Here is a 25225-nt window from a genome sequence, read left to right on the forward strand (position 1 = left end):
CCTCCCCATTTTTGCAATATGGACAAAAGGCGCATGCCTTGTGGGGAAGGGGCATAACAAGATTGGTCTCAGAGAAAGCACATGAGATATGAAGATATATCTAGTATACTTGACACTCAATGGTTTGTGGTATTGCCCTCCTTAAATGCATATACAGTCACACATGGCGTGTTTGTGCAAATGGCATATCAGCAGTCAGCACTAACTGGTGACATGCCATTTATACAAGTAAGCCATGTGTGACTAATATATAAACATACTTTATTAAATAACACATCTCAAACTACCATACCCAGGATTCAAACCTATAACCTGTTGAATTCTAATCAAACACCCTACCCATTGAGCTACTTGATCCTGCATCTATTCTAACCTCCAAAAACAGATTCAGTTGCATTTTCCAGCGTGTTTTGTTTGCGCCTTTGCAAATGTCTTACATCGACAAACTTATTTAGTACTATTTTGCAAATAGGGTTACATTGTCACAACATTGTGTTCCCTAATTGCTTGATTTTTTAAATGCAACAATTGATAAAGACACCTGATAATTGCTCTGTGGAGTCTTATTTTGTGTCTACTTCTTATCTACATTTAATTCCCTAACTCTAATCAAGGCATTTTTAAATGCTGGGGGCTGCCAGGACGTGAGGCCTACCTAGACTTTAGATCTGAATTTGAATGTACTTGTGAAATAACTTAATTTCCTACTTCTAAATTCATTCCTAAATTCACTACTTACATTAATCCTGTAGTTGGGCATTTTGAGCCTTCAATTGTGGGCATTGCTTTGTGTCCAGACCAGCAGCTGGTGGTGTGCATTTGCTGGAAAGGCATCGAAGACCTCCGATATGCTGCATCTCCTGATGTGTGTCTCCCTCAAGTGGCTGTCAGTAAATGCATGCTAGACACCCCATTCCAAGCTGATTGTGACATCACGGAACATGCATCATAGAACAGGCATGCTAGAATATGGGTCTTCAACCTGCGACCCTCCAGCTGCTGTGGAACTACATATCCCAGCATGCCCAGCCTCAGTTTTAGCATACCTTAATAGCAAAACTGTGGCAGGGCATGCTGGGATGTGTAGTTTCACAGCAGCTGGAGGGCCACAGGATGAAGACCCATGTGCTAGAGCCAAGCCGCAGGTACATTGAATGCTAGCAAGCTGAATGTTTAAATAATTTTTGTTCCGCAGCATTCCAATGCGGAAGATTCCATGGAACCAGAGATTATTCCATTGAGAAGGACATGCTGCCTGGATGACTGCACTGTGCAAATTAAATCACGGAGCCAGTTGGCTTGTGGGTGGCTCTGGTGACTGGGTGGTTGGGTGGGCGGTGTGTCGGAGGTGGAGCACATGCAAATGAATGTGTATCATCCAGCTAGTGAGAGTGAAAACTCATGCAGGAGTGTGCCTGCTTGTCAGTGGGTTATGCACCTTGCCAGACGTCAAATCTACATGGAGCAGCTGGAGGGAACAAGAGCAGGTTTGCAAAATATAGGCCCTCATTCCGAGTTGTTCGCTCGCAAGCGGATTTTAGCAGATTTGCTCATGCTAAGCCGCCGCCTACTGGGAGTGAATCTTAGCATCTTAAAATTGCGAACGATGTATTCGCAATATTGCGATTACACACCTCGTAGCAGTTTCTGAGTAGCTTCAGACTTACTCGGCATCTGCGATCAGTTCAGTGCTTGTCGTTCCTTGTTTGACGTCACAAACACACCCAGCGTTCGCCCAGACACTCCTCCGTTTCTCCGGCCACTCCTGCGTTTTTTCCGGAAACGGTAGCGTTTTTTCCCACACGCCCATAAAACGGGCTGTTTCCGCCCAGTAACACCCATTTCCTGTCAATCACATTACGATCGCCAGAACGATGAAAATGCCGTGAGTAAAATTCCTAACTGCATAGCAAATTTACTTGGCGCAGTCGCAGTGCAGACATTGCGCATGCGCATTAAGCTTAAAATCGCTGCGATGCGAAGATTTTTACCGAGCGAACAACTCGGAATGAGGGCCCTTGTTAGAAGAGCATATATGCTGGCGCATTCTCCATGATTGTGTCAGCTTATGTTTTGGTGCACTGCACTTTCCTCCACTAAGTTTTAGCCATTTTGGTTAAACGCAAGTGTAGTTGCTTCTCGCCCTTTTGGCTGTGATCTTGTATCGTGGTTGAAGAGTCTGCTGGAGGGATAGTTTTCTTCTTTGGCGAGAGACTGAAGATATTCCAGGATGGAAGGCTTGGGAACACTATCCGTTTTTCAGTTGTGGAAGAGTTGAAAGACCGGATTGGACTACATTCTATAGTAAAGGATATCTTTGTATTTATTAATCCTCCCTTTATATGTGTCTGTCTTTCAATAAAGCTTCGGGCTTGAGAGTCCCTCACCCTCTTACACTCCACACCCTTTGGTTTCAATAGGTTCCTGACCAGAGTCATGAGTTCCTGGGCCTTTTCTATCGGAAGATAAACCTTTTTCTGGTCCGTATCCAGAATCATGCCCAAGCAAAGTCAGACGAGTCGTAGGAACCAACTGCGACTTCGGGATATTGAGAATCCAGCTGTGTTGCTGTAACACCTTCAGTGAAAGTTATACGCTGTTCAGCAACTGCTCTCTTGATCTCGCTTTTATGAGGAGATCGTTCAAGTACGGGATAATTGTGACACCTTGCTTTTGCAGGAGCACCATAATTTCCGCCATTACCTTGGTGAAAATTCTCGGGGAAAATTCTGGAGAGACCAAACGGCAACGTCTGAAATTGGTAATGACAATACTGTACCACAAATCTTAGGTACGCCTGATGAGGTGGATAATGGGTACATGAAGGTATGCCTCCTTTATGTCCAGAGATACCATAAAATCCCCCCCCCCCCCTCTAGGCTGGCGATGACCGCTCTTAGCGATTCCATCTTGAACTTGAACCTTTTCAAGTATAGGTTCAGGGATTTTAAATTTAATATGGGTCTGACCAAACCGTCCGGTTTCGGGACTACAAACAGGGTCGAATAATTTCCCCTTCCTTGTTGAAGCAGGGGAACCTTGACCGCCACCTGTTGAAGATACAATTTGTGAATTGCATTTAACACTATCTCCCTTTCCAGGGGAGAAGATGGTAGGGCCGATTTGAAAAACCGGCGAGGAGGCACCTCTTCGAATTCCAGCTTGTAACCCTGAGAAACAATTTCTATTGCCTAGGGATTCACCTGCGAATGAACCCAGATGTGGCTGAAAACTCGAAGACGTGCCCCCACTGGGGCGTACTCCTTTAGCGGAGCACCAGCGTCATGCAGTGGATTTTGTAGAGGCCGGGGAGGACTTCTGTTCCTGGGAACTAGCTGTGTTGTGCAGCTTTTTCCCTCTGCCCTTACCTCTGGCAAGAAAGGACGCACCTCGTACTTTCTTGTTTCTCTGTGATCGAAAGGACTGCATTTGATAATGTGGTGCTGTCTTAGGCTGTGAGGGAATATAAGGCAAAAAATTTGATTTACCAGCTGTAGCTGTGGAGACTAGGTCCGAGAGACCTTCCCCAAACAATTCCTCACCCCTGTAAGGTAAAACCTCCATATGCCTTTTTGAGTCGGCATCACCTGTCCATTGCCGGGTCCATAGGACTCGTCTAGCAGAAATCGACATAGCGTTTATTCTAGAACCCAGTAGACTAATGTCTCTTTGAGCATCTCTCATATATAGGACAGCATCTTTTATATGCCCTATGGTCAATAACATAGCATCCTTATCTAGGGTCTCAATCTCTGCTAATAAGGGATCTGTTCATGCTGCTACCGCGCTACAACCCCGGCCGACGCAATTGCCGGTCTGAGTAAGGTACCAGAATGTGTGTAAATGGACTTTAGGGTAACCTCCTGCTTGCGGTCAGCAGGGTCCCTGAGGGTAGCCGTATCCTGGGATGGCAGCGCTACCTTTTTGGATAAGTGTGTCAATGATTTATCCACCCTAGGGGAGGATTCCCACCGTATCCTGTCCATTGGCAGGAAAGGATACGCCATAAGAATCCTTTTGGGAATCTGCAGCTTTTTGTCTGGAGATTCCCAAGCTTTTTCACATAATTCGTTCAACTCATGTGAGGGTTGAAAGGTTATCTCAGGTTTCTTTCCCTTATACATGTGTACCCTCGTGTCAGGGACAGGGGGTTCCTCTGTGATGTGCAAAACATCTTTTATTGCAATAATCATATATCGAATACATTTAGCCAATTTTGGCTGTAACTTTGCATCATCGTAGTCGACACTGGAGTCAGAATCCGTGTCGGTATCTGTGTCAACTATTTGGGATAGTGGGCGCTTTTGAGACCCCGAAGGTCCCTGCGACATAGGGACAGGCATGGGTTGACTCCCTGACTGTTCCCTAGCTTCAGCTTTGTCTAATCTCTTGTGCAATAAGTTTACATTAGCACTTAAAACATTCCACATATCCATCCAGACAGGTGTCGGCGTTGTCGACGGAGACACCACATTAATTTGCTCCTGCTCCTCTCTAGGAGAGCCTTCTACCTCAGACATGTCGACACACGTGTACCGACACACCATACACTCAGGGAATCCTCTTATCTGAGGACAGTTCCCCAACAAGGCCCTTTGGAGAGACAGAGAGAGAGAGTATGCCAGCACACACCCCAGCACTATATGACCCAGGAAAAAAACATTGAGTTCACGGGCCAATTTCATGGCAGTCTCGGATAGGAGGGCATTGTGGATTCACCAAGGGAATGCTGATGCTGACTCCAAGAAGAAAGGGAGTCTCTTCCCTATGAAGGTGAAGCCTTGTTTGGCGACGGCCTAGTTAATTTGATCTCGGCAGCTCCCGCAGGTAAGTCAACCTTCTTGCCCTATGTTCCCTCTCAACGGATGAAGACGCATCATTATCTAACGCAGTCATTTTGGCCCAATAGATATGCAAGAAGTTAAGATTCCCTTTTCTTTGCAGGTAGAGGAAAGAGAAAGAAGAGGTCTGTAGCCTCTTCAAGATCGCAGGAGCAGAGATAGTCCTCTGCTTCTGACAAATCCACTGCATGACGCTGGGGCTTTCTTGCAGGAGCCCACACCAGTGGGGGCATGTCTAAAACTCTTCAGTCAGTTCTGGATTCATTCGGACCTGGACTCGTGGGTTTTACAAATAGTGTCCCAAGGGTACAAACTGGGGTTTCAAGACGTTCCCCCTCACTGATTGTTCAAATTGGCCTTAGTCAGCAGGGAGAAGGTTTTTATTCAAGCCTCTTCGTGGTCCCGAAGCCGGACGGCTCAGTCAGACCAATCTTAAATCTGAAATCCCTCAATTTCTTCCTAAAGAAATTCAATTTCAAGATGGAATCTCTCAGGGTAGTGATCTCCAGTCCGGAGGAAGGAGATTTCATGGTTTTGGTAGACATAAAGCATGCCTACTTACATGTTCCCATTTAGCCACTGCATCAAGCTACCTAAGGTTTGCAATTCAGGATTGTCATTACCAATTTCAGACGTTGCCGTTTGGTCTGTCCACAGCTCCGAGGATTTTCACCAGGATGATGGCGGAAATGATGGTTCTCCTTCGCAAGCAAGGAGTCACAATTATCCCATACTTGGATGATCTCCTGATAAAGGCGAGATCCAGGGACCAGTTGGTGCAAAACATTGCACTCTCCCTGACAGTTCTTCAACAACATGGTTGGCTCCTAAACTTGCCAAAACCGCAGTTGGTCCCAATGACGCGGTTGTTGTTTTTGGGAGTCATACTGGACACAGAAGAGGTTTTCTTCCAGTGGAAAGGCTATGGAGATCCAGAGTCTGGTCAAACACATTCTGAAACCAGCAAGAGTGTTAATCCATCAATGCATTCGGTTGCTGGGGAAGATGGTTGTGGCCTACGAGGCCATTCAGTTTGGCAGGTTCCATGCCAGAGTGTTCCAGTGGGACCTGTTGGACAAGTGGTCCGGATCCCACCTACACATGCATCGGAGGATAATCCTGTCTTCCAAGACCAGAATCTCACTCCATTGGTGGCTGCACAGTTCTCACCTCCTAGAGGGGCGATGGTTCGGGATCCAGGACTGGATCCTAGGGACCACGGATGCAACCCTCCGAGGCTGGGGAGCAGTCACACAGGGGGAAAACGTCCAAGGAAGATGGTCAAGTCAGGAAAGTTGTCTCCACATAAATGTTCTGGAGTTAAGGGCCATTTAATAACTGCAGACACAGTACACACTGGGACGGGTGCCCAGCATCCTCTTCAGACTAAGAGAAAAGGATTTACCGTCCTAGAGGAAGCTGGGGACTCTGTAAGGACCATGGGGATACACGGGCTCCACAGAGTTCATGATCTTCACTGAGGTAACGCACAGCACTGCAGCTGTGCGCCATTGCTCCCATACACCTCACATAATCCGGCCACTGTAATGGTGCAGGGCGCAGGGGGGGCGCCCTGGGCAGCACTATAAACCTCTTTTTGGCAAAAATATAACATATATACAGCTGGGCACTGTATATATGTATGAGCCCCCGCCAATTTTACAGTTTAAGCGGGACAGAAGCCCGCCGCCGAGGGGGCGGGGCTTCTCCCTCAGCACTCACCAGCGCCATTTTTTCTCCACAGCACCGCTGAGAGGAAGCTCCCCGGACTCTCCCCTGCTTATACCACGGTAGAGAAGACGGTTGAAAAGAGAGGGGGGGGGCATAATTCGGCGCAAATTACATACAGCAGCGCTACTGGACAAACATTAAGTTACGGTGTTATTCCTGGGTTATATAGCGCTGGGGTGTGTGCTGGCATACTCTCTCTCTGTCTCTCCAAAGGGCCTTGTGGGGAAACTGTCTTCAGAAAAAGCATTCCCTGTGTGTGTGGTGTGTCGGTACACGTGTGTCGACATGTCTGAGGAAGAAGGCTATAATAGAGAGGAGCAGGAGCAAATGAATGTGGTGTCTCCGCTGACACCTGATTGGATGGATATGTGGAATGTTTTAAATGCTAGTGTAAACTCATTGCACAAAAGATTAGACAAGGCTGAAGCTTTGGGACAGTCAGGGTCTCAACCCATGCCTGATCCTATGTTGCAGGGACTGTCAGGGTCTCATAAGCGCCCACTATCCCAGATTGTTGACACAGATACCGACACGGATTCTGACTCCAGTGTCGATTACGATGATGCAAAGTTACAGCCAAAATTGGCAAAATCCATTCGATATATGATTATGGCAATAAAAGATGTTTTGCACATCACAGAGGAACCCCCTGTCCCTGACAAGAGTGTACATATGTACAAGGGAAAGAAGCCTGAGGTAACCTTTGAGGGGGTCACACGAGCTGAACGAGTTATGTGAAAAAGCTTGGGAATCTCCAGATAAAAGACTGCAGATTTCCAAAAGGATTCTTATGGCGTATCCTTTCCCATCAACGGACAGGTTACGATGGGAATCCTCCCCTAGGATGGACAAAGCATTAACACGCACAGCTACAGCTGGAAAATCAAATTTTTTACCTTATGTTCCCTCACAGCATAAGAAAGCTCCGCATTATCAAATGCAGTCCTTTCGGTCACAAAGAAACAAGAAAGTGCGAGGTGCGTCCTTTCTTGCCAGAGGTAGGTGCAGAGGAATAAAGCTGCACAACACAGCTAGTTCCCAGGAACAGAAGTCCTCCCGGCCTCTACAAAATCTACCGCATGACGCTGGGGCTCCACTGGCAGAGTCTGGCCCATGTGATGTCATGCAGCTGCTCTGACCACGCCTCCTGTTTCTCCGTTGCCGACCCCATTTTGAAACCGTGCCCCCACACCGCTCCATCTCCGACTTGGAAATGAAGTGTTGTTGACCCCCCTCCCCCCCCCCCCTGCACCGATTGACAGGCAGAGGCGATCGCATTATCTGCGGGGTGCCGCAGAAAATGCAGGCGGATGCGTATGCTCTTAGCAGTTTTTGCAGTTGGATTGCAATCCAACCTGAATCAGGCCCCATTATCTATCACAATGCACTGCGGGTAGTACAAAATGGGGTTAATATAGGAGAAAAAACCCCAGAGCTGTGCTCCTTAACTGTCCCTGGTGGCTAGTGGAGCGGCTGCCCAGTAATCAGTGTCCACGCCAGTGCGCACACGGCCCGCCCCCATCAGCGGCCTCGTGATCCCGGAGGGCGGTGTGTGTGTGTGTGACTGACCTTAGGAAGAAACCGGAGCCTCTGCTGCAAGTGACCCAGCAACCGGGGCACGGGAGTATACTGCGCCACTGGGAGTGATGGAGCTGCAGTAAAGAGGTCTATTAGACCTAGCCTGCTGCAGCCCTTGTAGATTCTTATAAAAAAAGTTCTTCTTTTCTTGCCAAAATTAATAGCTAAGAATAGGCTGCCTGAGGCAGCCCCATGTTAAGTGGCCTGCTACTGAAGGCACCAACTACAAACTGAGCTCCCTGTTCATGGAAGTGAGGTTATAGAGGAGGGGGCACTAAACATCTTGGGAACAGTCAAAAGCTTTGAGCCTGTTGGTGCCTCAGATCAAGATCCTACTCTACACCCCAATGTGAATCCTTGTGGAGTCCAGTGTACCCCACAGAAGAAATGAATGTGTCACACCCATTGGCAGCAACATAAGAATAGCTGCTGATGGGCACAATTGAGAAAGGAAGGGGGGGAAACATTTGAATCCAGCACATATATGTAATTTGAATATGTAATTTGTACCTTCCTACTTTAAAATGTAATGGATGAACCTCACCCTGTGAGAACTATCTTCATGATCAAGAGATCTCATATGCAAGATAAGTATGTGTTGGGATAGGGCTGTGGAGGGCGGCTGCTCTGGCACACCCCTGTCAAGTTAAGGAGATTCAACAGAGGAAGCACAAGGGAACTCTCATCTGGGGACAACAACTGCAGGGAGAACACAATTTCAGACGAATGTGGGAGGGCAGAAGGCTGCCTAATACTGAAGCACCCCCAAACAACAAACCAAATGCAACAACTAGTGCAAGCATTCCTGGGGGAAGGCCTGCAGCAGATGGATTTGCATATGGTGATGTCATCCAAGCAGTGGGCATAGTTGGCTGCAACCCTCGTCTGCATATGAAAAGAGAAAAGGGTCACGCAGGGCATGGCGGCCTTTGTGGGGTTGCGCTTGGATGACCCCTAAATCGCTTTATACACCCCCATCCCCCATCAGTGTGGGGCTCATGTTGGCCATGCCCCAGCCCCTGAAGCATTTAAGCTGATTTCTTGCAGCAGCTGGACCCAGTAACAGCTCCAGAGTTGCTCTACAAGACAAGTAAAAGGGTGTGAGCCCTGCAGCACCACCTGTAGTTTGCATACACACACATATATAGGACAGCATCTCTTATATGCCCCAGGGTCAATAAAATAGTATCCTTATCTAGGGTATCCATCCCCTCAGATAAGGTATCCGTCCATGCCGCTACAGCACTACACACCCAGGCCGGCGCAATTGCCGGTCTGAGTAAGGTACCTGAATGTGTATAAATGGACTTCAGGGTTTGCGGTCAGCAGACTCTTTGAGGGTAGCCATATACTGGGACGGGAGGGCTACCTTCTTGGATAAGCGTGTTAATGCTTTGTCCACCCTAGGGGAGGATTCCCATCGTAACCTATCCATTGATGGGAAAGGATACGCCATAAGAATCCTTTTGGAAATCTGCAGTCTTTTATCTGGAGATTCCCAAGCTTTTTCACATAACTCGTTCAGCTCGTGTGACCTCCTCAAAGGTTACCTCAGGCTTCATTCCCTTGTACATATGTACCCTCTTGTCAGGGACAGGGGGTTCCTCTGTGATGTGCAAAACATCTTTTATTGCCATAATCATATATCGAATGGATTTTGCCAATTTTGGCTGTAACTTTGCATCATCGTAATCGACACTGGAGTCAGAATCCGTGTCGGTATCTGTGCCAACAATCTGGGATAGTGGGCGCTTATGAGACCCTGACAGTCCCTGCAACATAGGATCAGGCATGGGTTGAGACCCTGACTGTCCCAAAGCTTCAGCCTTGTCAAATCTTTTGTGCAATGAGTTTACACTAGCATTTAAAACATTCCACATATCCATCCAATCAGCTGTCGGCGGAGACACCACATTCATTTGCTCCTGCTCCTCTCTAATATAGCCTTCTTCCTCAGACATGTCGACACACGTGTACCGACACACCACACACACAGGGAATGCTTTTTCTGAAGACAGTTTCCCCACAACGCCCTTTGGAGAGACAGACAGAGAGAGAGTATGCCAGCACACACCCCAGTGGTATATAACCCAGGAATAACACAGTAACTTAATGTTTGCCCAGTAGTACTGCTGTATGTAATTTGCGCCGAATTATGTGCCCCCCCCCCCCCTCTTTTCAACTCTCTTGTCTACCATGGTATAAGCAGGGGAGAGTCCGGGGAGCTTCCTCTCAGCGGTGCTGTGAAGAAAAAATGGCGCTGGTGAGTGCTGAGGGAGAAGCCCCGCACCCTCGGCGGCGGGCTTCTGTCCCGCTTAAACTGTAAAATTGGCGGGGGCTCATACTGTGCCCAGCTGTATATGTGTTATATTTATGCCAAAAAGAGGTTTATATTGCTGCCCAGGGCGCCCACCCCCCTGCGCACTGCACCCTTACAGTGACCGGAGTATGTGAGGTGTATGGGAGCAATGGCGCACAGCTGCAGTGCTGTGCGTTACTTCAGTGAAGATCATGAAATCTTCTGCCGCCTCTGAAGTCCTCTTTTCTTCTCATACTCACCCGGCTTCTATCTTCCGGCTCTGCGAGGGGGACGGAGGCGCGGCTCTGGGACGGACGGCGAGGGTGAGATCCTGTGTACCAATCCCTCTGGAGCAAATGGTGTCCAGTAGCCTAAGAAGCAGGACCTTGCAACTCAGAGAGTAGGGCTGCTTCTCTCCCCTCAGTCCCTCGATGCAGGGAGTCTGTTGCCAGCAGTGCTCGCTGAAAATTAAAAACCTAACAAAATACTTTCTGTCTGAAAGCTCAGGAGAGCTCCTGAAAAGCACTCAGTCTCCACTGGGCACAGTATCAAACTGAGGTCTGGAGGAGGGGCATAGAGGGAGGAGCCAGTGTACACCCAGAACTAAAGTCTTTCTTAAAGTACCCATGTCTCCTGCGGAGCCTGTCTATCCACATGGTCCTTACGGAGTCCCCAGCATCCTCTAGGACGTTAGAGAAAATAGGATTTTAATACCTACCGGTAAATCCTTTTCTCTTAGTCCGTAGAGGATGCTGGGCACCCGTCCCAGTGCGTACTGTGTCTGCAGTTATTAAATGGCCCTTAACTCCAGAACATTTATGTGGAGACAACTTTCCTGACTTGACCATCTTCCTTGGATGTTTTACCCCTGTGTGACTGCTTCCCAGCCTCGGAGGGTTGCATCCTTGGTCCCTAGGATCCAGTCCTGGATCCCGAACCATCGCCCCTCTAGGAGGTGAGAACTGTGCAGCCACCAATGGAGTGAGAATCTGGTCTTGGAAGACAGGATTATCGCATTAAACACCTGCACCCTCCTTCGGTGTGGGGCTCATGTTGGCTATGCCCCAGCCCCTGAAGCATTCAAGCTGATTTCTTGCAGCAGCTGGGCACTGTAACAGCTCCAGAGCTGCTCTGTAAGGCAAGTAAAAGGGTGTGGGCCCTGCAGCACTACCTGTAGTTCGCATTGTGCGTTGGAAGGCACAAATTAAGCATACGGGAGAAGTCAGGATAGTGCGCAAGGGCATAGAAGGGAGCGGCTCAAGAAAAGAGAAGTGGAAACAGACAGCAAACTAGGCTGGAGAGAGACCTGAGACAAAGAGATCTGAATTATACGAGAGCCGACCAGGGGAAACACAAATTATGCAGTCAAGTTTCCCACATTTGGGGAAATCGCAGGAGCAGCACACCCAGAGTGCAATGGGTGAGCCTTGCCCTGGGAGAAGCACCTTCATGATCATAGTATCTCACCTGGCAGGTAAGTAGGAGTTGGGCTAGAGCTGGGGAGGGTCGCTGCTCGGGCACCCCCCTGTCAAGTGAAGGAGATCCAACTGAGGCAGCACAAGGAAACTCTCGAAAGAAGAACAAGGCTAGAGGAAGATCTGAGACAAATAAATCTGACTTTTACCAGAGCTGACCAGAGGAAAGAACAAACACAGTCCCCCACTACCACAAATAATGCAGTCGAGTTTCCCACATTAGGGGAAATCATAGGGGTCAGCATACCCAGAATGCAATAAATGAACCTCACCCTGGGAGAACAATCTTCATGACCATGGTATCTCCTATGCAAAATAAGTATGTTTTGGGATAGGGCTGGGGAGGGCCGCTGCTCAGGCACATCTCTGTCAAGTAAAGGAGATTCAACTGAGGCAGCACAAGGGAACTCTCATCTGGGGACAACAACTGCAGGGAGAACACATATTTTCAGATGAACATGGGAGGGCAGAAGGCTGCCTAATACTGAAGCACCCCCAAACAACAAACCAAATGCAACAACTAGTACAAGCATTCCTTGGGGAAGGTCTGCAGAAGACGGATTTGCATACGGTGATGTCATCCAAGCAGTGGGCCAAAATTGGCTGGAACCCTCATCTGCATATGAAAAGAGAAAAGGGGTATGCAGGGCATGGTGGCCTTTTGCGGCGCTTGGATGACCCCTAGTTCGCATTAAACACCCCCACCCTCCTTCGGTGTGGGGCTCATGTTGGCTATGCCCCAGCCCCTGAAGCATTCAAGCTGATTTCTTGCAGCAGTTGGGCACTGTAACAGCTTCAGAGCTGCTCTGTAAGGCAAATAAAAGGGTGTGGGACCTGCAGCACTACCTGTAGTTCGCATTGTGCGTTGGAAGGCACAAATTAAGCAGACGGGAGAAGTCAGGATAGTGCGCAAGGGCATAGAAGGGAGCGGCTCAAGAAAAGAGAAGTGGAAACAGACAGCAAACTAGGCTGGAGAGAGACCTGAGACAAAGAGATCTGAATTATACGAGAGCAGACCAGAGGAAACACAAATTATGCAGTCAAGTGTCCCACATTTGGGGAAATCACAGGAGCAGCACACCCAGAGTGCAATGGGTGATCCTTGCCCTGGGAGAAGCACCTTCCTGATCATAGTATCTCACCTGGCAGGTAAGTAGGAGATGGGCTAGAGCTGGGGAGGGTCGCTGCTCGGGCACCCCCCTGTCAAGTGAAGGAGATCCAACTGAGGCAGCACAAGGGAACTCTCGAAAGAAGAACAATGCTAGAGGAAGATCTGAGACAAAGAAATCTGACTTTTACCAGAGCTGACCAGAGGAAAGCACAAACACAGTCCCCCACTACCACAAATAATGCAGTCGAGTTTCCCACATTTGGGGAAATCACAGAGGTCAGCATTCCCAGAATGCAATGAATGAACCTCACCCTAGGAGAACAATCTTCATGACCATGGTATCTCCTATGCAAAATAAGTATGTTTTGGGATAGGGCTGGGGAGGGCCGCTGCTCAGGCACATCTCTGTCAAGTAAAGGAGATTCAACTGAGGCAGCACAAGGGAACTCTCATCTGGGGACAACAACTGCAGGGAGAACACATATTTTCAGATGAACATGGGAGGGCAGAAGGCTGCCTAATACTGAAGCACCCCCAAACAACAAACCAAATGCAACAACTAGTACAAGCATTCCAGGGGGAAGGTCTGCAGAAGACGGATTTGCATACGGTGATGTCATCCAAGCAGTGGGCCAAAATTGGCTGGAACCCTCATCTGCATCTGAAAAGAGAAAAGGGGTATGCAGGGCATGGCGGCCTTTTGCGGCTTGGATGACCCCTAGTTCGCATTAAACACCCCCACCCTCCTTCGGTGTGGGGCTCATGTTGGCTATGCCCCAGCCCCTGAAGCATTCAAGCTGATTTCTTGCAGCAGTTGGGCACTGTAACAGCTCCAGAGCTGCTCTGTAAGGCAAGTAAAAGGGTGTGGGCCCTGCAGCACTACCTGTAGTTCGCATTGTGCGTTGGAAGGCACAAAGTAAGCAGACGGGAGAAGTCAGGATAGTGCGCAAGGGCATAGAAGGGAGCGGCTCAAGAAAAGAGAAGTGGAAACAGACAGCAAACTAGGCTGGAGAGAGACCTGAGACAAAGAGATCTAAATTATACGAGAGCCGACCAGGGGAAACACAAATTATGCAGTCAAGTTTCCCACATTTGGGGAAATCGCAGGATCAGCACACCCAGAGTGCAATGGGTGAGCCTTGCCCTGGGAGAAGCACCTTCCTGATCATAGTATATCACCTGGCAGGTAAGTAGGAGTTGGGCTAGAGCTGGGGAGGGTCGCTGCTCGGGCACCCCCCTGTCAAGTGAAGGAGATCCAACTGAGGTAGCACAAGGGAAATGTCGAAAGAAGAACAAGGCTAGAGGAAGATCTGAGACAAAGAAATCTGACTTTTACCAGAGCTGACCAGAAGAAAGCACAAACACAGTCCCCCACTACCACAAATAATGCAGTCGAGTTTCCCACATTTGGGGAAATCACAGGGGTCAGCATACCCAGAATGCAATGAATGAACCTCACCCTGGAAGAACAATCTTCATGACCATGGTATCTCCTATGCAAAATAAGTATGATTTGGGATAGGGCTGGGGAGGGCCGCTGCTCAGGCACATCTCTGTCAAGTAAAGGAGATTCAACTGAGGCAGCACAAGGGAACTCTCATCTGGGGACAACAACTGAAGGGAGAACACATATTTTCAGATGAACATGGGAGGGCAGAAGGCTGCCTAATACTGAAGCACCCCCAAACAACAAACCAAATGCAACAACTAATACAAGCATTCCTGGGGGAAGGTCTGTAGAAGACGGATTTGCATACGGTGATGTCATCCAAGCAGTGGGCCAAAGTTGGCTGGAACCCTCATCTGCATTTGAAAAGAGAAAAGGGGTATGCAGGGCATGGCGGCCTTTTGCGGCGCTTGGATGACCCATAGTTCGCATTAAACACCCCCACCCTCCTTCGGTGTGGGGCTCATGTTGGCCATGACCCAGCCCCTGAAGCATTCAAACTTATTTCTTGCAGCAGCTGGGCACTGTAACAGCTCCAGAGCTGCTCTGTAAGGCAAGTAAAAGGGTGTGGGCCCTGCAGCACTACCTTTAGTTTGCATTGTGCATTAGAAGGCACAAAGTAAGCAGACGGGAGGAGAAGTCAGGATAGTGCACAAGGGTATAGAAGGGAGGGGCTCAAGAAAAAAGAAGTGGAAACAGACAGCAAACAAGGCTGGAGAGAGAACTGAGACAAAGAGATCTGAATTATACATGAGCCGACCAGGGGAAACATAAATTATGCAGTCAAGTTTCCCACATTTGGAGAAATCGCAGGGGCAGCACACTTAGAGTGCAATTTGTGAGCCTTGCCCTGGGAGAAGCACCTTCATGATCATAGTATCTCACCTGGCAGGTAAGTAGGAGTTGGGTTAGAGCTGGGGAGGGTCGCTGCTCGGGCACCCCCCTGTCAAGTGAAAAAGATCCAACTGAGGAAGCACAAGGGAACTCTCGAAAGAAGAACAAGGCTAGAGGAAGATCTGAGACAAATAAATCTGACTTTTACCAGAGCTGACCAGAGGAAAGCACAAACACAGTCCCCCACTACCACAAATAATGCAGTCGAGTTTCCCACATTTGGGGAAATCACAGGGGTCAGCATACCCAGAATGCAATGAATGAACCTCACCCTGGGAGTACAATCTTCATGACCATAGTATCTCCTATGCAAAATAAGAATGATTTGGGATAGGGCTGGGGAGGGCCGCTGCTCAGGTACAGCTCTGTCAAGTAAAGGAGATTCAACTGAGGCAGCACAAGGGAACTCTCATCTGGGGACAACAACTGCAGGGAGAACACATATTTTCAGATGAACATGGGAGGGAAGAAGGCTGCCTAATACTGAAGCACCCCCAAACAACAAACCAAATGCAACAACTAGTACAAGCATTCCTGGGGGAAGGTCTTCAGAAGACGGATTTGCATACGGTGATGTCATCCAAGCAGTGGGCTAAAGTTGGCTGGAACCCTCATTTGCATATGAAAAGAGAAAAGCGGTATGCAGGGCATGGCGGCCTTTTGCAGCGCTTGGATGACCCCTAGTTCGCATTAAACACCCCCACCCTCCTTCGGTGTGGGGCTCATGTTGGCTATGCCCCAGCCCCTGAAGCATTCAAGCTGATTTCTTGCAGCAGTTGGGCACTGTAACAGCTCCAGAGCTGCTCTGTAAGGCAAGTAAAAGGGTGTGGGCCCTGCAGCACTACCTGTAGTTCGCATTGTGCGTTGGAAGGCACAAAGTAAGCAGACGGGAGAAGTCAGGATAGTGCGCAAGGGCATAGAAGGGAGCGGCTAAAGAAAAGAGAAGTGGAAACAGACAGCAAACTAGGCTGGAGAGAGACCTGAGACAAAGAGATCTGAATTATACGAGAGCCGACCAGGGGAAACACAAATTATGCAGTCAAGTTTCCCACATTTGTGGAAATTGCAGGATCAGCACACCCAGAGTGCAATGGGTGAGCCTTGCCCTGGGAGAAGCACCTTCCTGATCATAGTATAGTAGGAGTTGGGCTAGAGCTGGGGAGGGTCGTTGCTCGGGCACCCCCCTGTCAAGTTAAGGAGATCCAACTCAGGCAGCACAAGGGAACTCTCGAAAGAAGAACAAGGCTAGAGGAAGATCTGAGACAAAGAAATCTGACTTTTACCAGTGCTGATCAGAGGAAAGCACAAACACAGTCCCCCACTACCACAAATAATGCAGTCGAGTTTCCCACATTTGGGGAAAAAACTGGAGTCAGCATACCCAGAATGCAATGAATGAACCTCACCCTGGGAGAACAATCTTCATGACCATGGTATCTCCTATGCAAAATAAGTATGATTTGGGATAGGGCTGGGGAGGGCCGCTGCTCAGGCACATCTCTGTCAAGTAAAGGAAATTCAACTGAGGCAGCACAAGGGAACTCTCATCTGGGGACAACAACTCCAGGGAGAACACATATTTTCAGATGAACATGGGAGGGCAGAAGGCTGCCTAATACTGAAGCACCCCCAAACAACAAACCAAATGCAAGAACTAGTGCAAGCATTCCTGGGGGAAGGCCTGCAGCAGATGGATTTGCATATGGTGATGTCATCCAAGCAGTGGGTCAAAGTTGGCTTCAACCCTCGTCTGCATATGAAAAGAGAAAAGGGGCGTGCAGGGCATGGCGGCCTTTTGCGGCGCTTTGATGACCCCTAGTTCGCATTAAACACCTCCACCCTCCTTCGGTGTGGGGCTCATGTTGGCTATGCCCCAGCCCCTGAAGCATTCAAACTGATTTCTTGCAGCAGCTGGGCACTGTAACAGCTCCAGAGCTGCTCTGTAAGGCAAGTAAAAGGGTGTGGGCCCTGCAGCACTACCTGTAGTTCGCATTGTGCGTTGGAAGGCACAAATTAAGCAGACGGGAGAAGTCAGGATAGTGCGCAAGGGCATAGAAGGGAGCGGCTCAAGAAAAGAGAAGTGGAAACAGACAGCAAACTAGGCTGGAGAGAGACCTGAGACAAAGAGATCTGAATTATACGAGAGCCGACCAGGGGAAACACAAATTATGCAGTCAAGTTTCCCACATTTGGGGAAATCGCAGGATCAGCACACCCAGAGTGCAATGGGTGAGCCTTGCCCTGGGAGAAGCACCTTCCTGATCATAGTATATCACCTGGCAGGTAAGTAGGAGTTGGGCTAGAGCTGGGGAGGGTCGCTGCTCGGGCACCCCCCTGTCAAGTGAAGGAGATCCAACTGAGGTAGCACAAGGGAAATGTCGAAAGAAGAACAAGGCTAGAGGAAGATCTGAGACAAAGAAATCTGACTTTTACCAGAGCTGACCAGAAGAAAGCACAAACACAGTCCCCCACTACCACAAATAATGCAGTCGAGTTTCCCACATTTGGGGAAATCACAGGGGTCAGCATACCCAGAATGCAATGAATGAACCTCACCCTGGAAGAACAATCTTCATGACCATGGTATCTCCTATGCAAAATAAGTATGATTTGGGATAGGGCTGGGGAGGGCCGCTGCTCAGGCACATCTCTGTCAAGTAAAGGAGATTCAACTGAGGCAGCACAAGGGAACTCTCATCTGGGGACAACAACTGAAGGGAGAACACATATTTTCAGATGAACATGGGAGGGCAGAAGGCTGCCTAATACTGAAGCACCCCCAAACAACAAACCAAATGCAACAACTAATAAAAGCATTCCTGGGGGAAGGTCTGTAGAAGACGGATTTGCATACGGTGATGTCATCCAAGCAGTGGGCAAAAGTTGGCTGGAACCCTCATCTGCATATGAAAAGAGAAAAGGGGTATGCAGGGCATGGCGGCCTTTTGCGGCGCTTGGATGACCCATAGTTCGCATTAAACACCCCCACCCTCCTTCGGTGTGGGGCTCATGTTGGCCATGACCCAGCCCCTGAAGCATTCAAACTTATTTCTTGCAGCAGCTGGGCACTGTAACAGCTCCAGAGCTGCTCTGTAAGGCAAGTAAAAGGGTGTGGGCCCTGCAGCACTACCTGTAGTTTGCATTGTGCATTAGAAGGCACAAAGTAAGCAGACGGGAGGAGAAGTCAGGATAGTGCACAAGGGTATAGAAGGGAGGGGCTCAAGAAAAAAGAAGTGGAAACAGACAGCAAACAAGGCTGGAGAGAGAACTGAGACAAAGAGATCTGAATTATACGAGAGCCGACCAGGGGAAACATAAATTATGCAGTCAAGTTTCCCACATTTGGAGAAATCGCAGGGGCAGCACACTTAGAGTGCAATGGGTGAGCCTTGCCCTGGGAGAAGCACCTTCATGATCATAGTATCTCACCTGGCAGGTAAGTAGGAGTTGGGTTAGAGCTGGGGAGGGTCGCTGCTCGGGCACCCCCCTGTCAAGTGAAGGAGATCCAACTGAGGCAGCACAAGGGAATTCTCGAAAGAAGAACAAGGCTAGAAGAAGATCTGAGACAAAGAAATCTGACTTTTACCAGAGCTGACCAGAGGAAAGCACAAACACAGTCCCCCACTACCACAAATAATGCAGTCGAGTTTCCCACATTTGGGGAAATCACAGAGGTCAGCATTCCCAGAATGCAATGAATGAACCTCACCCTAGGAGAACAATCTTCATGACCATGGTATCTCCTATGCAAAATAAGTATGTTTTGGGATAGGGCTGGGGAGGGCCGCTGCTCAGGCACATCTCTGTCAAGTAAAGGAGATTCAACTGAGGCAGCACAAGGGAACTCTCATCTGGGGACAACAACTGCAGGGAGAACACATATTTTCAGATGAACATGGGAGGGCAGAAGGCTGCCTAATACTGAAGCACCCCCAAACAACAAACCAAATGCAACAACTAGTGCAAGCATTCCTGGGGGAAGGCCTGCAGCAGATGGATTTGCATATGGTGATGTCATCCAAGCAGTGGGCCAAAGTTGGCTGGAACCCTCATCTGCATATGAAAAGAGAAAAGGGGTATGCAGGGCATGGCGGCCTTTTGCGGCGCTTGGATGACCCATAGTTCGCATTAAACACCCCCACCCTCCTTCGGTGTGGGGCTCATGTTGGCCATGACCCAGCCCCTGAAGCATTCAAACTTATTTCTTGCAGCAGCTGGGCACTGTAACAGCTCCAGAGCTGCTCTGTAAGGCAAGTAAAAGGGTGTGGGCCCTGCAGCACTACCTGTAGTTTGCATTGTGCATTAGAAGGCACAAAGTAAGCAGACGGGAGGAGAAGTCAGGATAGTGCACAAGGGTATAGAAGGGAGAGGCTCAAGAAAAAAGAAATGGAAACAGACAGCAAACAAGGCTGGAGAGAGAACTGAGACAAAGAGATCTGAATTATACGAGAGCCGACCAGGGGAAACATAAATTATGCAGTCAAGTTTCCCACATTTGGAGAAATCGCAGGGGCAGCACACTTAGAGTGCAATGGGTGAGCCTTGCCCTGGGAGAAGCACCTTCATGATCATAGTATCTCACCTGGCAGGTAAGTAGGAGTTGGGTTAGAGCTGGGGAGGGTCGCTGCTCGGGCACCCCCCTGTCAAGTGAAGGAGATCCAACTGAGGCAGCACAAGGGAACTCTCGAAAGAAGAACAAGGCTAGAGGAAGATCTGAGACAAAGAAATCTGACTTTTACCAGAGCTGACCAGAGGAAAGCACAAACACAGTCCCCCACTACCACAAATAATGCAGTCGAGTTTCCCACATTTGGGGAAATCACAGAGGTCAGCATTCCCAGAATGCAATGAATGAACCTCACCCTAGGAGAACAATCTTCATGACCATGGTATCTCCTATGCAAAATAAGTATGTTTTGGGATAGGGCTAGGGAGGGCCGCTGCTCAGGCACATCTCTGTCAAGTAAAGGAGATTCAACTGAGGCAGCACAAGGGAACTCTCATCTGGGGACAACAACTGCAGGGAGAACACATATTTTCAGATGAACATGGGAGGGCAGAAGGCTGCCTAATACTGAAGCACCCCCAAACAACAAACCAAATGCAACAACTAGTGCAAGCATTCCTGGGGGAAGGCCTGCAGCAGATGAATTTGCATATGGTGATGTCATCCAAGCAGTGGGTCAAAGTTGGCTTTAACCCTCGTCTGCATATGAAAAGAGAAAAGGGGCGTGCAGGGCATGGCGGCCTTTTGCGGCGCTTTGATGACCCCTAGTTCGCATTAAACACCTCCACCCTCCTTCGGTGTGGGGCTCATGTTGGCTATGCCCCAGCCCCTGAAGCATTCAAACTGATTTCTTGCAGCAGCTGGGCACTGTAACAGCTCCAGAGCTGCTCTGTAAGGCAAGTAAAAGGGTGTGGGCCCTGCAGCACTACCTGTAGTTCGCATTGTGCGTTGGAAGGCACAAATTAAGCAGACGGGAGAAGTCAGGATAGTGCGCAAGGGCATAGAAGGGAGCGGCTCAAGAAAAGAGAAGTGGAAACAGACAGCAAACTAGGCTGGAGAGAGACCTGAGACAAAGAGATCTGAATTATACGAGAGCCAACCAGGGGAAACACAAATTATGTAGTCAAGCTTCCCACATTTGAGGAAATCGCAGGAGCAGCACACCCAGAGTGCAATGGGTGAGCCTTGCCCTGGGAGAAGCACCTTCATGATCATAGTATCTCACCTGGCAGGTAAGTAGGAGTTGGGCTAGAGCTGGGGAGGGTCGCTGCTCGGGCACCCCCCTGTCAAGTGAAGGAGATCCAACTGAGGCAGCACAAGGAAACTCTCGAAAGAGGAACAAGGCTAGAGGAAGATCTGAGACAAAGAAATCGGACTTTTACCAGAGCTGACCAGAAGAAAGCACAAACACAGTCCCCCACTTCCACAAATAATGCAGTCGAGTTACCCACATTTCGGGAAATCACAGGGGTCAGCATACCCAGAATGCAATGAATGAACCTCACCCTGGGAGAACAATCTTCATGACCATGGTATCTCCTATGCAAAATAAGTATGATTTGGGATAGGGCTGGGGAGGGCCGCTGTTCAGGCACATCTCTGTCAAGTAAAGGAGATTCAACTGAGGCAGCACAAGGGAACTCTCATCTGGGGACAACAACTGCAGGGAGAACACATATTTTCAGATGAACATGGGAGGGCAGAAGGCTGCCTAATACTGAAGCACCCCCAAACAACAAACCAAATGCAACAACTAGTGCAAGCATTCCTGGGGGAAGGCCTGCAGCAGATGGATTTGCATATGGTGATGTCATCCAAGCAGTGGGTCAAAGTTGGCTTCAACCCTCATGTGCATATGAAAAGAGAAAAGGGGCGTGCAGGGCATGGCGGCCTTTTGCAGCGCTTGGATGACCCCTAGTTCGCATTAAACACCTCCACCCTCCTTCGGTGTGGGGCTCATGTTGGCTATGCCCCAGCCCTTGAAGCATTCAAGCTGATTTCTTGCAGCAGTTGGGCACTGTAACAGCTCCAGAGCTGCTCTGTAAGGCAAGTAAAAGGGTGTGGGCCCTGCAGCACTACCTGTAGTTCGCATTGTGCGTTGGAAGGCACAAAGTAAGCAGACGGGAGAAGTCAGGATAGTGCGCAAGGGCATAGAAGGGAGCGGCTCAAGAAAAGAGAAGTGGAAACAGACAGCAAACTAGGCTGGAGAGAGACCTGAGACAAAGAGATCTGAATTATACGAGAGCCGACCAGGGGAAACACAAATTATGCAATCAAGTTTCCCAAATTTGGGGAAATCGCAGGATCAGCACACCCAGAGTGCAATGCGGGGAGCCTTGTCCTGGGAGAAGCACCTTCCTGATCATAGTATATCACCTGGCAGGTTAGTAGGAGTTGGGCTAGAGCTGGGGAGGGTCGCTGCTCGGGCACCCCCCTGTCAAGTGAAGGAGATCCAACTGAGGCAGCACAAGGGAACTCTCGAAAGAAGAACAAGGCTAGAGGCAGATCTGAGACAAAGAAATCGGACTTTTACCAGAGCTGACCAGAGGAAAGCACAAACACAGTCCCCCACTACCACAAATAATGCAGTCAAGTTTCCCACATTTGGGGAAATCACAGGGGTCAGCATACCCAGAATGCAATGAATGAACCTCACCCTGGGAGAACAAACTTCATGACCATGGTATCTCCTATGCAAAATAAGTATGATTTGGGATAGGGCTGGGGAGTGCCTCTGCTCAGGCACAACTCTGTCAAGTAAAGGAGATTCAACTGAGGCAGCACAAGGGAACTCTCATCTGGGGACAACAACTGCAGGGAGAACACATATTTTCAGATGGACATGGGAGGGCAGAAGGCTGCCTAATACTGAAGCACCCCCAAACAACAGACCAAATGCAACAACTAGTACAAGCATTCCTGGGGGAAGGTCTGCAGAAGACGGATTTGCATACGGTGATGTCATCCAAGCAGTGGGTCAAAGTTGGCTGGAACCCTCATCTGCATATGAAAAGAGAAAAGGGGTATGCAGGGCATGGCGGCCTTTTGCGGCGCTTGGATGACCCCTAGTTCGCATTAAACACCTCCAGCCTCCTTCGGTGTGGGGCTCATGTTGGCTGTGCCCCAGCCCCTGAAGCATTCAAGCTGATTTCTTGCAGCAGCTGGGCACTTAACAGCTCCAGAGCTGCTCTGTAAGGCAAGTAAAAGGGTGTGGGCCCTGCAGCACTACCTGTAGTTTGCATTGTGCGTTGGAAGGCACAAATTAAGCATACGGGAGAAGTCAGGATAGTGCGCAAGGGCATAGAAGGGAGCGGCTCAAGAAAATAGAAGTGGAAACAAACAGCAAACTAAGCTGGAGAGAGACCTGAGACAAAGAGATCTGAATTATACGAGAGCCGACCAGGGAAACACAAATTATGCAGTCAAGTTTCCCACATTTGGGGAAATCGCAGGAGCAGCACACCCAGAGTGCAATGGGTGAGCCTTGCCCTGGGAGAAGCACCTTCATGATCATAGTATCTCACCTGGCAGGTAAGTAGGAGCTGGGCTAGAGCTGGGGAGGGTCGCTGCCCGGGCACCCCCCTGTCAAATGAAGGAGATCCAACTGAGGCAGCACAAGGAAACTCTCGAAAGAAGAACAAGGCTAGAGGAAGATCTGAGACAAAGAAATCGGACTTTTACCAGAGCTTACCAGAGGAAAGAACAAACACAGTTCCCCACTACCACAAATAATGCAGTCGAGTTTCCCACATTTGGGGAAATCATAAGGGTCAGCATACCCAGAATGCAATGAATGAACCTCACCCTGGGAGAACAATCTTCATGACCATGGTATCTCCTATGCAAAATAAGAATGATTTGGGATAGGGCTGGGGAGGACCGCTGCTCAGGCACATCTCTGTCAAGTAAAGGAGATTCAACTGAGGCAGCACAAGGGAACTCTCATCTGGGGACAACAACTGCAGGGAGAACACATATTTTCAGATGAACATGGGAGGGCAGAAGGCTGCCTAATACTGAAGCACCCCCAAACAACAAACCAAATGCAACAACTAGTGCAAGCATTCCTGGGGGAAGGCCTGCAGCAGATGGATTTGCATATGGTGATGTCATCCAAGCAGTGGGTCAAAGTTGGCTTCAACCCTCGTCTGCATATGATAAGAGAAAAGGGGTATGCAGGGCATGGCGGCCTTTTGCGGCGCTTGGATGACCCCTAGTTCGCATTAAACACCTCCACCCTCCTTCGGTGTGGGGCTCATGTTGGCTATGCCCCAGCCACTGAAGCATTCAAGCTGATTTCTTGCAGCAGCTGGGCATTGTAACAGCTCCAGAGCTGCTCTGTAAGGCAAGTAAAAGGGTGTGGGCCCTGCAGCACTACCTGTAGTTCGCATTATGCGTTGGAAGGCACAAATTAAGCATACGGGAGAAGTCAGGATAGTGCGCAAAGGCATAGAAGGGAGCGGCTCAAGAAAAGAGAAGTGGAAACAGACAGCAAACTAAGCTGGAGAGAGACCTGAGACAAAGAGATCTGAATTATACGAGAGCCGACCAGGGAAACACAAATTATGCAGTCAAGTTTCCCACATTTGGGGAAATCGCAGGAGCAGCACACCCAGAGTGCAATGGGTGAGCCTTGCCCTGGGAGAAGCACCTTCATGATCATAGTATCTCACCTGGCAGGTAAGTAGGAGTTGGGCTAGAGCTGGGGAGGGTCGCTGCTCGGGCACCCCCCTGTCAAATGAAGGAGATCCAACTGAGGCAGCACAAGGAAACTCTCGAAAGAAGAACAAGGCTAGAGGAAGATCTGAGACAAATAAATCTGACTTTTACCAGAGCTGACCAGAGGAAAGAACAAACACAGTCCCCCACTACCACAAATAATGCAGTCGAGTTTCCCACATTTGGGGAAATCATAGGGGTCAGCATACCCAGAATGCAATGAATGAACCTCACCCTGGGAGAACAATCTTCATGACCATGGTATCTCCTATGCAAAATAAGTATGATTTGGGATAGGGCTGGGGAGTGCCGCTGCTCAGGCATAACTCTGTCAAGTATAGGAGATTCAACTGAGGCAGCACAAGGGAACTCTCATCTGGGGACAACAACTGCAGGGAGAACACATATTTTCAGATGAACATGGGAGGGCAGAAGGCTGCCTAATACTGAAGCACCCCCAAACAACAAACCAAATGCAACAACTAGTACAAGCATTCCTGGGGGAAGGTCTGCAGAAGACGGATTTGCATACGGTGAAGTCATCCAAGCAGTGGGTCAAAGTTGGCTGGGACCCTCATCTGCATATGAAAAGAGAAAAGGGGCGTGCAGGGCATGGCGGCCTT

The 25225-nt window shown here is 49.1% G+C and overlaps 21 non-coding genes and 2 pseudogenes across 21 annotated transcripts; all 23 read right to left on the reverse strand.

Annotated features, from left to right (window-relative positions):
* Positions 1-11768: 11768 nt before the first annotated feature.
* On the reverse strand, positions 11769-11931 carry LOC135040157 (U1 spliceosomal RNA). The gene has a single exon (XR_010234099.1). It is a non-coding gene; the product is annotated as a U1 spliceosomal RNA (small nuclear RNA).
* A 152-nt stretch (positions 11932-12083) lies between these two features.
* Positions 12084-12247, reverse strand: LOC135040222 (U1 spliceosomal RNA). The gene has a single exon (XR_010234156.1). It is a non-coding gene; the product is annotated as a U1 spliceosomal RNA (small nuclear RNA).
* A 671-nt stretch (positions 12248-12918) lies between these two features.
* Positions 12919-13081, reverse strand: LOC135040161 (U1 spliceosomal RNA). Its single transcript, XR_010234103.1, has one exon. It is a non-coding gene; the product is annotated as a U1 spliceosomal RNA (small nuclear RNA).
* Positions 13082-13233: 152 nt separating this feature from the next.
* Positions 13234-13397, reverse strand: LOC135040207 (U1 spliceosomal RNA). Its single transcript, XR_010234141.1, has one exon. It is a non-coding gene; the product is annotated as a U1 spliceosomal RNA (small nuclear RNA).
* Positions 13398-14087: 690 nt separating this feature from the next.
* Positions 14088-14229, reverse strand: LOC135040169 (U1 spliceosomal RNA; annotated as a pseudogene).
* A 152-nt stretch (positions 14230-14381) lies between these two features.
* Positions 14382-14545, reverse strand: LOC135040214 (U1 spliceosomal RNA). Its single transcript, XR_010234149.1, has one exon. It is a non-coding gene; the product is annotated as a U1 spliceosomal RNA (small nuclear RNA).
* Positions 14546-15230: 685 nt separating this feature from the next.
* On the reverse strand, positions 15231-15382 carry LOC135040190 (U1 spliceosomal RNA; annotated as a pseudogene).
* A 152-nt stretch (positions 15383-15534) lies between these two features.
* LOC135040216 (U1 spliceosomal RNA) lies at positions 15535-15698 on the reverse strand. Its single transcript, XR_010234151.1, has one exon. It is a non-coding gene; the product is annotated as a U1 spliceosomal RNA (small nuclear RNA).
* Positions 15699-16669: 971 nt separating this feature from the next.
* Positions 16670-16833, reverse strand: LOC135040147 (U1 spliceosomal RNA). Its single transcript, XR_010234089.1, has one exon. It is a non-coding gene; the product is annotated as a U1 spliceosomal RNA (small nuclear RNA).
* A 671-nt stretch (positions 16834-17504) lies between these two features.
* Positions 17505-17667, reverse strand: LOC135040167 (U1 spliceosomal RNA). The gene has a single exon (XR_010234108.1). It is a non-coding gene; the product is annotated as a U1 spliceosomal RNA (small nuclear RNA).
* Positions 17668-17819: 152 nt separating this feature from the next.
* LOC135040215 (U1 spliceosomal RNA) lies at positions 17820-17983 on the reverse strand. Its single transcript, XR_010234150.1, has one exon. It is a non-coding gene; the product is annotated as a U1 spliceosomal RNA (small nuclear RNA).
* Positions 17984-18657: 674 nt separating this feature from the next.
* LOC135040187 (U1 spliceosomal RNA) lies at positions 18658-18820 on the reverse strand. Its single transcript, XR_010234123.1, has one exon. It is a non-coding gene; the product is annotated as a U1 spliceosomal RNA (small nuclear RNA).
* Positions 18821-18972: 152 nt separating this feature from the next.
* LOC135040208 (U1 spliceosomal RNA) lies at positions 18973-19136 on the reverse strand. The gene has a single exon (XR_010234142.1). It is a non-coding gene; the product is annotated as a U1 spliceosomal RNA (small nuclear RNA).
* Positions 19137-19810: 674 nt separating this feature from the next.
* On the reverse strand, positions 19811-19973 carry LOC135040188 (U1 spliceosomal RNA). The gene has a single exon (XR_010234124.1). It is a non-coding gene; the product is annotated as a U1 spliceosomal RNA (small nuclear RNA).
* A 152-nt stretch (positions 19974-20125) lies between these two features.
* Positions 20126-20289, reverse strand: LOC135040209 (U1 spliceosomal RNA). The gene has a single exon (XR_010234143.1). It is a non-coding gene; the product is annotated as a U1 spliceosomal RNA (small nuclear RNA).
* Positions 20290-20960: 671 nt separating this feature from the next.
* On the reverse strand, positions 20961-21123 carry LOC135040179 (U1 spliceosomal RNA). The gene has a single exon (XR_010234117.1). It is a non-coding gene; the product is annotated as a U1 spliceosomal RNA (small nuclear RNA).
* Positions 21124-21275: 152 nt separating this feature from the next.
* LOC135040229 (U1 spliceosomal RNA) lies at positions 21276-21439 on the reverse strand. The gene has a single exon (XR_010234163.1). It is a non-coding gene; the product is annotated as a U1 spliceosomal RNA (small nuclear RNA).
* Positions 21440-22110: 671 nt separating this feature from the next.
* On the reverse strand, positions 22111-22274 carry LOC135040195 (U1 spliceosomal RNA). The gene has a single exon (XR_010234129.1). It is a non-coding gene; the product is annotated as a U1 spliceosomal RNA (small nuclear RNA).
* A 152-nt stretch (positions 22275-22426) lies between these two features.
* Positions 22427-22590, reverse strand: LOC135040218 (U1 spliceosomal RNA). The gene has a single exon (XR_010234152.1). It is a non-coding gene; the product is annotated as a U1 spliceosomal RNA (small nuclear RNA).
* A 671-nt stretch (positions 22591-23261) lies between these two features.
* Positions 23262-23422, reverse strand: LOC135040152 (U1 spliceosomal RNA). Its single transcript, XR_010234094.1, has one exon. It is a non-coding gene; the product is annotated as a U1 spliceosomal RNA (small nuclear RNA).
* Positions 23423-23574: 152 nt separating this feature from the next.
* LOC135040142 (U1 spliceosomal RNA) lies at positions 23575-23738 on the reverse strand. The gene has a single exon (XR_010234084.1). It is a non-coding gene; the product is annotated as a U1 spliceosomal RNA (small nuclear RNA).
* A 672-nt stretch (positions 23739-24410) lies between these two features.
* LOC135040153 (U1 spliceosomal RNA) lies at positions 24411-24571 on the reverse strand. The gene has a single exon (XR_010234095.1). It is a non-coding gene; the product is annotated as a U1 spliceosomal RNA (small nuclear RNA).
* Positions 24572-24723: 152 nt separating this feature from the next.
* Positions 24724-24887, reverse strand: LOC135040204 (U1 spliceosomal RNA). The gene has a single exon (XR_010234138.1). It is a non-coding gene; the product is annotated as a U1 spliceosomal RNA (small nuclear RNA).
* Positions 24888-25225: the final 338 nt, after the last annotated feature.

The sequence above is a fragment of the Pseudophryne corroboree genome, unplaced genomic scaffold (genome assembly GCF_028390025.1).
Source record: "Pseudophryne corroboree isolate aPseCor3 unplaced genomic scaffold, aPseCor3.hap2 scaffold_734, whole genome shotgun sequence".
Lineage (NCBI taxonomy): Eukaryota > Metazoa > Chordata > Amphibia > Anura > Myobatrachidae > Pseudophryne > Pseudophryne corroboree.